This window comes from Ochotona princeps, chromosome 11 (assembly GCF_030435755.1).
Source record: "Ochotona princeps isolate mOchPri1 chromosome 11, mOchPri1.hap1, whole genome shotgun sequence".
NCBI lineage: Eukaryota > Metazoa > Chordata > Mammalia > Lagomorpha > Ochotonidae > Ochotona > Ochotona princeps.
In genome coordinates, this window is record NC_080842.1 from 4917783 (window position 1) to 4923782 (window position 6000).

At 41.6% G+C, this 6000-nt stretch overlaps 1 protein-coding gene across 2 annotated transcripts in view; it reads right to left on the reverse strand.

Annotated features, from left to right (window-relative positions):
• Positions 1-5839, reverse strand: part of NSD3 (nuclear receptor binding SET domain protein 3) — a 93748-nt gene extending 87909 nt beyond the window's left edge. The window contains exon 1 of one of the 2 annotated variants that reach the window (XM_058669780.1): positions 5445-5839. The gene's annotated coding sequence lies outside the window, so the exon portion shown is untranslated. The remainder of the gene's footprint in view (positions 1-5444) is intronic. The other variant, XM_004598513.4, reaches the window with a different exon arrangement.
• Between the last annotated feature and the right edge of the window lie 161 nt (positions 5840-6000).

Here is a 6000-nt window from a genome sequence, read left to right on the forward strand (position 1 = left end):
TCCAGCTCCCTGCTTGTGGGAAAGCAATCGAGGATGGCCCAAAGCCTTGGGACCCGGTACCCACATGGGAGACCTAGAAAAGGTTCCTGGATCCTGGCTTCAGATTGGCTCAACTCCAGACATTGCGGCCACGTGGGGAGTGAACTAGTGGATGAAAGATCTTCCTCTCTGTCTTTCCTCCTCTCTGTATATCTGCCTTTCCAGTAAAAATAAATAAATATTAAAAAAAACTCAGTAAGTTCAATGTCATACTAAAAAACTCAAAAGCTCCATATTACACCAAATCCTTCAAGAATGCCCACAACCTCTTTCACTCTCCCAATAAAAAAATTCTAATTTAAAATTTAAAAATAAATAAATCTTAAAAAAAACAACTAAAACCTTTACAGGCCAGCACTGTGGTGGAGAGGGTTAAGCTGCTGACTGATGCTGGCACACTCTACGTGAGCACCAGCCCTCGTGCAGCCACTCCACTTTCAGCTGAGCTCCCGGCTAATGCACCTGGAAAAGCAGCAGACAGCCCTTCAGCTTGTGGGAGGCAGGAGGGATGGAATTACTGGGTCCTGGCTTCAGTCTGAACCAAGTGAGGCGCTTGCAGATATTTGTGGAGTGAGCCAGCAGACAGCTGTTTGTCTCTCTTTCTCTGTAACTGTTTTTCAAATCAATACATCTTTTTTTTAAAGTGGATGCTTATAATTATATGGTCAACAAAGGGGGCAGGAGTAACTCTGTGTGTGAAAAAAAAAAAAAAAAAAAAAACCAGGCCCTCTACCCTTCCTCTACATCACACCCAAGACAGCTAAACGCCTATAAATGCCACAGACAGATCTGGAAGGCTTTCAGACTATAACACAGGGGAAGTGTAACATTGCGTGAAGCAAATATTTCTTAAACAAGGAGTAAAAATCATGAACTACAAAAAAAAAAAGATACTGATAAAGTGGACTTCTAAATAGCTAAAAAAAAGAAAAAACGAAGTCATAGGCAAGGAGTGTGTATTTGCTGAATGTTTATCTAACAAAGGGCTTATCTCAAAAACACCTTATATGCTTGTGCTGCAGAAAATAGGTTTCTGATCCAACTAAGGGTTTTTGAGCAAAATAGAGGCAGCTGAAATCACAGCATGAATATCTGTTACCCCACAGATTACTTACTAACTATAAACAGAAATATGCACAATGGAGCTATCTCACTATCACTGTTTTAAATAAGTGATCAAACATGGCATTAAGTGTAAGTGACAACCTGGCATTACAAGCCTCATTCAGAAGTCATATATTTACACACCATTAACCCCCAAGCATTCTTTCCGATGCTTAAAATGACTGGACAGGGAAGCATAATCAGATAAATACGAAATGTGAACTCACCCCTCAGCTGGCCTGGGCCCTTAAAAAAAAAGGCTAATGTTATCAAAAATCAAAAGGTGGAAAAACTACTCTAAATTAAGAGACAGATTTAGCGACCCAATGGAACACATGAGCTTCAACTGAATCTGCACTTAAACTCATTCACACAGGTTTAATAAAAAACAAAAGATACCTTGCAGATAACTGGAGAATCTGGTGCAGGGGTCAAGACATCGCTTGGGACAGACACCCGCGTCCCATGAGTCCAGCCCTGATCCCAATTCCAGCTCCTTGTCAATGCACAGCCTGGGAGGCTCAAGGACTTGGTACCCCCACCCCAGCTGGGAGACTGAGTTCCAGGCTGCCAGCTTTTGCCCGGCCTGATCCCTCCTGTTGTGAGCATTTCAGCAATGAGCCAGCTGACGGAATAAGTCAGTTTTCTGCTTTTTGAATAAGTAAAAGTAAATTAAAATATTTGCTAAAGGCGCCAGCACAGTGCAGGCTAATCCTCAAGGTTGCAGCACCAGCATCCCACTTGGGCGCCAGTTCACAGTACTCCACTTCCCTATCTAGCTCCTGCTCACAGCCTGAGAAACGAGCAGAGGTTGGCCCACAGCCTTGGGTCCTACACCCGTGTGAGAGACCAACAAGAGGTTCCTGGCTCCCAGCTTCAAACCAACTCAGCTCTGGCTCTTGTGGCCATTTGGGGAGTGAACCAGTGGATGGAAGATCTCTCCTCCTTTTCCTTCTCTCTGCAACTCTACCTTTCAAATAAGAGTTTTTTTATATACACACATCAAGCAAAGTGCTGATGGTAATATTCTTTTATATTCTCTAAAGGTTTGAAAATACTTCAGTAAAAAGTTGAGAAAAGGGCCTGGCATAGTAGCCCAGTAGCTAAAGTCCTCGCCTTGAATGTGCCAAGATCCCATACGGGTGCCAGTTCATATCCTGGCTGCTCTACTTCCCTTCCAGCTTCCTGTCTATGGCCTGGGACAGCCTGGGACGGCCCAAAGCCTTGAGACCCTGCACCCACGTAGGAGACCCTCCTACACGTAGGAAGAAGCTCCTGGCTCCTGGCTTCAGATCAGCTCAGCTCCAGCCATTGTGGTCACTTGGGGAGTGAACCAGTAGATGGAAGATCTTTGTCTCTCCTTCTCCCTGTAAATATGACCTTCCAATATAAATAAAAAAATCTTTGAAAATTTTTCATACAAATTGATTTTTAAAAAGTTAAAGAAAAAATAGTTTGGCTGTAGTCTGGGAAAAGTACTGAAAATAAAAAGCTACAACTGCCTAAGACAAAAACCTCCATTCAATCATGGCATCAACTGGGCCAAACGTTACACATTTACTATATTTTCTAAAAAGCCCAAGTTATGAATAAGGCCGTGCTTTTTTCTACTATGTCTCCAAATAATGTAATAATACAACCAAGAAAGCAGTTTTAATAATTTTTAAAAGTTAGTTTAAAACTCAAACTAAAATCCCTTACTCAGCAATTTCTTCTGCACAGGTTAAGACCTTCCTGAGTTCTGGAATTGGGTGCTCTCTATGCAGCACCCTGATTCAGAATCAAGCTGCCAATTCCAAAGCCTCACTCCAGGGCGTGTTAGCTTGTGACTTTAGGCCAATTTATGCAGTACACCTAAACCTCAGCTTTACTGTCCACATACGCAGGCTTGCTGTGAGAATGAAAGCGTTAAACCACAGTCAGCCCCCAGACACTGGCACACAGCCAGAGCTCCGTATCTGGGGACCCCGTGAAGCCTGTGTGCAAAGTCAGGCTATGAAACCAGTGCAAAACACCATCTCTGACCTAAAGATATTTACAGTCTCTGGTAAGACAAGATAAGATTTTGTGAGTAAGACTTAAGGAATACAGTAGTAAACAGCGTGAACCAGATGGTGACTAAGCACTGGCTGCCACTACGATCGCAACAGATACTGGAAGGCCAAAGAGCTTCTACTATTTCTAATCTGGAGAGTATCTGAAATAGCATGTAAGACAATATCTGATAAATTCTTGTTCCAAAGAATTCTAGATGAATCAAGAGAAATCGATGAATGAATCCTGTGTCCCTAGTTCTGCTGAAACTGTCCCCAGTGTAAGGCACTTACTCATACCACCTCGTGTGCGTCATGTGCCCTTAGCCATCTTCTGAGATCAGCAAGTCATTTCTAAGAAGCAGTCATTTAAGCTCTGAGTCTGAGTAACTTTCCTCTGCGTTTGTAAAGACAGCAGGCACGTCTCACAGAATTAATCCTTAAACTGCAGAGAAGGAAGTAACTTCACTCCCACACAGGCTATGTTCTTACACAACCACGGGAAGGCCCCTGGTGAATCTTTCACACTGATGTGTGTAAACTGGAGGCAGTCATTACACAGAAGTGAAACACTTTCAAGAGCCGTTGGTGCCTTTCCGAGGAGACAGCAGACGGTAAGAGGAAAGTGGCTGCTGCTACCTCCTCGGGTCACTTGCAGGCAACCTTGAACTGACATGGCTCACAGGTGCTGCCACCGGCGCTCGGGTAGACCCTTCCCTGGAAGGCTCAAGTAACATGAACTTCCAGGGAGAGTGTTAGCCCAACCAAAGACCCAACTACATTTTTCTTTAAAAGAAACTTCACTAGTCCATCTGTTTAAAGCTCTTGTTATTGATACTCTAACTCCTAAGTTCAGAATGCAGAAGTTCCGAAAACACAATTTTCGCAGGCATGGTTAACTGAACCGGCATAAACATCATTTTCCAAGGCTAGTCCAGCAAATGCAATCAAAAGCAAAGTATGCTTGATATATCCACACCAGAATTTTTACAGCTAAAGAAAAAATCGTGCAATACGACATGCCTTTCCACAACACAGAGGAGGAGGGCGGTCAGCCTTTATCCGAGCATAAACAAGGGATCCAGATGTTTCTCTATGTGAACTGTTGCAAGGAACGTTTCTCAAGGTTTTTATGATAAACCCACAGTCTCAGTATGTTTCCATAGTAACAGGAATGGAGTGCATGCAGTCTACAATAATGAGCCAGCTATGCTGGTTCTTGAAAACCTGGCATTTTTACTGTTTGACAATTTCTGCAGCAAAAACATTAAGATCTCGATTCTCCCTTCCCTCCCTCTCTCTCCCACCCTCCCCCCAATGTCTCCCACTCCCTGTAGCTTGACTTTCAAGTAAATCCTTAAAAAAAATCAAGTTACAGTAAAGGGAAATTTAATATGGAAATTTCTGAGGTACAAAAAAGTATCAAATATATTCATTTCTAACTGAATGATCCTTTCATGTTTGAAAATCAGATGCTATACTTGAAATCAGCTTAACCCAAACATACTTAAACCCCCCAAAACGTCAGGCCATGACTCACACCCAATGACAGAACGTAAAAGACCTCTGGGGGACCCATCAGGGGAGGTTTTCCTTTCACCGTTTTCTTACCAAGTCAAAAAGGAGGAGAGAAGACAGATTAACTACTAAAAAAAAAAAAGACCCATTACTTCCAGGACACTGTTTGCTAGGCTCTAAAACCCAAAGCCTGTTAAAGTAAAAGCTTGACAAAATATGGTTAGTCTATAAAGAAAAAATGTCAGAATTCCTAAATGCTATGATTTTAAGAGATTCCCTTTTTGGGAGGTTCTCTGCTGACATCATATTTTAATCTAAATATATGATCAGGGAAATCCCTTCACTTTAAGCTATGAATTTTACATGATCCCTTTTGGCTTTCAAAATAAAAAAAAAATTAATGTTTAGCAACACAATACAATAACAAATGAAGCTATGAGGTATATGTTTCATTATTGCATCTTTTTAAAAAGGGTTAATGGCTCTTTTTTGAAAGTAAGCAAGAGGTGAATATTTCCAAAAAAAGCCTAAATACCTTTAAAATCAGCAAAATCAACCGTCATTGAGGTTGAACAGAAAGTAAGCTCATTTCAGCCTCTGGGAAGGACACTAATTACACTAAAATTCAACATGCTTCCTTACCAAGCAATCTGACACCCCCCCCCCACACACAGTGCAAACTGATCACATCAGACACCCCCCCCACACACACACACACACATACATTGCAGGGGTATAAGCGAAACTTACCCAAACAAGAGGGAAAACAACTACCCCCTGGTTCTAAGAACTTGACCATGTCTCCAAAGCTCCAGAAAGGAAATGAACAGCAGTCACCTTTTGTTCACTAAAAGCAGCAAGAATTGATAACATCTAATCTAGTTCTCATACAGACAAAAAAAGCAATACCCAAATTCAGAACAGTGACTGTAACTACATGTCAGCCTTTAACAGGATCCTGCCTGAAATGTTTGTCAAGGAACTGCAAGTCAAACTGCAAACGGGCAGTGCTCCTTCAGTTGCTCTTTAGATTATTTTATCTTTTGGGTGAACAAACACCCTATCAAATCGTAAGATAGTATTTTATCCACAAATAAGACAAAGTGTTTTTAAAGGTATACACATTGGCAATCAGAGCTATCCAGCAACCTTTTAGCTACGATAGTATAAAAGCAAATGCCTTGTGAGTGAAATAACTTTCTTAACATTTACTAATTCCCTTGGTGATTTATTTAGGCTTCTCAGGTTCTAGCATCATTAAGGTCTTAACTATCCAAATACCACGAATGCATCAGCTTCCCTTTTG